Below are 4,105 nucleotides of genomic sequence, written 5' to 3'. Positions count from 1 at the left end.
AACCATGAAATCCAAAATGTCCAGATTTTGCACCCCACTGTCATTGAAAAAAAAAAAAAAACATTGCTCTTAATTAGGTGAAGGTAAATTGCTAAATCCTGACTTGCAGTGTTCACCCACCTTCATCTTGGGCCATGCATAAGTTCCCAACACTGATAAGAACTAAGGAAGCCCCTTAGGGCAAAATATTAGTCATGTTCAACTAGCGATATACCCTGACCTGGATAACGGAAAACCTTTACTCTACCTTCCTCTAAACACTAGAAGAAGCCAGTCACTAAACTTCTGCATGAGGTTTATAAACGTTTAGTATTACATTGTTCCATTGGGTCCGGCTACTCTAGATATATATTAGTTTTCGTGAAGCAGATTTTTATCAAGCAGATTAATGGTAGCTATCAGAGAAGAGCAAGCGGCTGAGACGTTGCATTTTTATTTCGGTTCCACACACTCTCTTCCCACGTCATTTGGCTACAATGATTTGAAGATAATACTATGGTTAACAAGCATGACAGAGCTGCAGTTGCTGTAAAAGGTTAAGAACCTATATCATCGGCTTCATTACTCAGCATTCTTTACAGAAATCAAATTAGCAGAGCCAAAAGTAAAAAAAAAAAAACCCAAGTCTGTCCATCCACAAATCCGTCCTCAGCCCTATACCCTCTCTCCCAATTATGAAGTACTGCAATAAAGTTCCCTCAGCATCATATCTACGGTCTGGATCTCACTTCGTCAGTCACCGCAGAGTGTGATAAGTGCTATTGGGGCAGCCAGGTTGCTAAAATCCCCTAGACAGGCTATGGAAGACCCGTTCATCCAGTGGCTCCTTAGGGGGTGAGCGCTACACATTTCTTTTGTAGGCTAATTATGGAGATTTCCCTGCATAAGAGGAAGTGAAGGGAAATCCTCTCTTGGCCAGCTGTCAGTGAAACAGCTGGACCAATTGGAAGATTTCCCTTCACTTACAGTTCTGGTGACAACTGTAACAGTTTGGTGTTCCCATCATGTTTTGTCCCAGTGATAATGGACATCAGGTCTAATAGAGAGGGTACATTTTTCCAGTGGGAGTTATAAACAGATTCTAACCCTTCAGTACAAAAAAAATGTGGACTAGACATACACTTTTATATACTGCATAGTAATTCAATTGATAAATGTTTAACTTGGGTCTGATAACAAAACCGACAGATGGGAGGCCCTCCAACATGACCCACTCCATGAGCTATAGAATACACTGCTCCTGGACCTCTTTACCCTTTGGAAATTATGTGACAGATAAACTCCGTGTATGTTCATGAGCAGAGTATTTTGTACCTCAAGTCATGCTAGAGAGTCTGAGGTGCTATACTGAAATTTGGGCCCCCCAGCATAAAAACTGCACCTCCTCTGCTGCATAGGGCTATAAGGAGAGTCCCCAACTGCAGGAAACACGAAAAGCTTGTTCTCAACATAACAGTGGGTATGATTTCAAGTGATCCATCTAGGAAACCTAACTCATCAATTTTCCACTTGGAACATAACAAAAAAACCTTGGGTGGAGTCCTACTTTCAAAACAAAAACATTATTTCTACAGCACAGCTCTGAAACCTGTGTGTAAAAATGTTCTGCCCATGAAGCGTGAAAACCTTCTAGTCTCAAAGTGATCCAATTACGCTTTCTTTGTGCTCCATAAAGTTGCTTTGTAAGCAGGTATATCGTGCCTCTAAAAAAGTATTGTACGGCAGCCAATCATACTTATCTGTAACCCCATTGACTCATTCAGCCTGATTGAGGCTTCTAGTCTACAGACAGCGCTGTAATAGCAGCGATTGTTTACATCAAAGAAACGTGTCACGCAATTGAGAAACTTCTGGGATGTCATGTAGGAGCTTCTAACAATGACAGTACTCACACTCAGTCTGGTTATGATGTTAGAGGTCTAACCTCTAACTGCTAATCACCTCATGTATGGGTAGTTCAGTACCCCCTAAGGATGGAAAATCTGTATGTGGTTATTGTGGGACATTTTCTATTGTACCTGGTCTTCAGAGTAACCGGTGCAGCCTACCAGAATGTAAACGAACATTCAGGCCCTGTTGATTTGAGTTCAGGTGCATGCATAACCTCTGTTCCATTACATTTATTGGCAGTGTTCACGACTCTGCATTTTCTTCATACAATTCCAGCAGCACTGAGTATATTGGCACAGAGCATTTTGAGTGAAGTTTCATATGTAGAACAGCTTTTAACCCTCGTTCACACCTGAACGTTTTGTAGCTCGACGAACGCTCCACAAAACGCTCAAAAATATCAATCCTATTGTATTCAATGGTCTCGTTCCCACCTTGGCGTATTTCCGCCCGTCCATAACGCGCTACAAAACGGCCCACGCCTGAAAAGGTACATGTACTACTTTGGGCCGTTTTGTTGTGCGTTTCCATTGGGATACAGCCAAGTAGCCTTCGGAAACGCGCGACGGTTGCGCGGCTTTTTTACCACGAATCGCAGTAAACAGACGCGCATATGCAATACGCCTAGGTGTGAACGAGACCTAAAGCCTATCTCCAGACAAACAAAACAAAAAAACTAACCCTGCAGTGGGGCTACCCTTGTGCACTGAGGGTTAATTGTCTAGGAGACAGGAAAACGTGATTTTACTTACCCGATTCCTGTTCCCACCCGCTTCCTCTGGGCTGCTGGACCATTCACCGCAGCCTCTTCTAGCTGTCTAATGACCGATGACATCACGTCTAATGCAGGTTCCACAGACCTGCACTAGACATGCCGCTGAGGGACTGTCCTCCAGCTGGAGAGAAGGGAAAATGGGCAACTGGGGGAGTGGGGATCAGGTAAGTAAAAGTGTTTTACTCTAGTCTTCTAGGTATAAACCAGCACTTAACACATACAGTGCAGGGGGTAGCCCCACTGCATGGGTAGGGTTTGGTTTTCTTGGAGGTAGGCTTTAAATAACATAAACCTGACTCTCCTCCCCCATGCTAACTATATGCTGCGCTTACCATCGATCAGGAAGAGCACCAGTCCAGGAGCCACAGCCTACACTATGTGGCGCTTCAATCTTCTTCTCAACTGCCGGTGCCATTTAGTACATAACATACATGACTTCTTGTGGGAATTGTAGTTGTTTTGCTACCATGTAGATGACAATGGCTTCAGTTTTCCTTTCTGGTGCAGGGACGTCACCCCACCTTTTTAATTTGTATGCTTGTTCCAGGTTAGGGACTCAAAGGACTGAAACCAGACACAGGCGATAGACTAGTATTTTTATAAGTTTGCAGTGGGAGCCCCCATATTTCTCTAAGAGTTCCTTTAAGACCTGATTGGTAGTTACAGTTTAGGGTGATTTCAGCATCCACTTTGTTTTGCATATAGTATATAGGTTCCGTTGTGTGGAGATCAGCCATGACACCCACCAAAATAAGAAAATGCAGGTCAGACAAGGGAAACAGAGAGGAGAATGGCTGGTATTAGTATGCAGCTACAGTGTACCCTGTGGGCTTAGTTTATGTGCAATCAACAACTCCAACTAGATCTGTAGTCTTGATATAAACCCGGTAGATAGCATAGGTAAATTACTTGTTGTAAGAGCTCTGGTTTAACCCGTTGGTCCTTAGGACTGTCCATTGTCTGTCTGATATGAGTGACAGGAGTGCAGAACCCTATAAACAGGTTTTGCAGTGTAACAATGGTTGAAAAGTGAACTGGTGTTTACACAATGGCAATAACAAAACCAAGCAAGAGATCGGAGAGCCGGACCTCTTACGATTGACAGGCTTCTTCTTTAACTGAGAAATAAAAACCAATACATTTTCTATGCACAATATTTTATTTCCAAATATTACCAAAACTTATTTGCACATTTTAGTAAAAACCAAGTTACAAAACACCCCATACACATACGGCCATTATACAACACACTAATCACACAGACTAGGTTGTAGTTTTCTCAGAGGAATCTTAAATAATGGAAGTATTTCTATTAAACATATGTAAGCAACTTGCAGCACAAACAGACATGACGACTACTATTATTTCCCCGTTACATAAAATATAACTTTCGGTATAAGAAATAAGTGAAAGTGGAAATAAAATACTGGGCCTTTGGAG

This window comes from Nanorana parkeri, unplaced genomic scaffold (genome assembly GCF_000935625.1).
Source record: "Nanorana parkeri isolate BGI_ZX_2015 unplaced genomic scaffold, ASM93562v1 scaffold1203, whole genome shotgun sequence".
Classification (NCBI taxonomy): Eukaryota; Metazoa; Chordata; class Amphibia; order Anura; family Dicroglossidae; genus Nanorana; species Nanorana parkeri.
The sequence above is the reverse complement of the archived record's forward strand: the minus strand, read 5'-3'. Positions refer to the sequence as shown.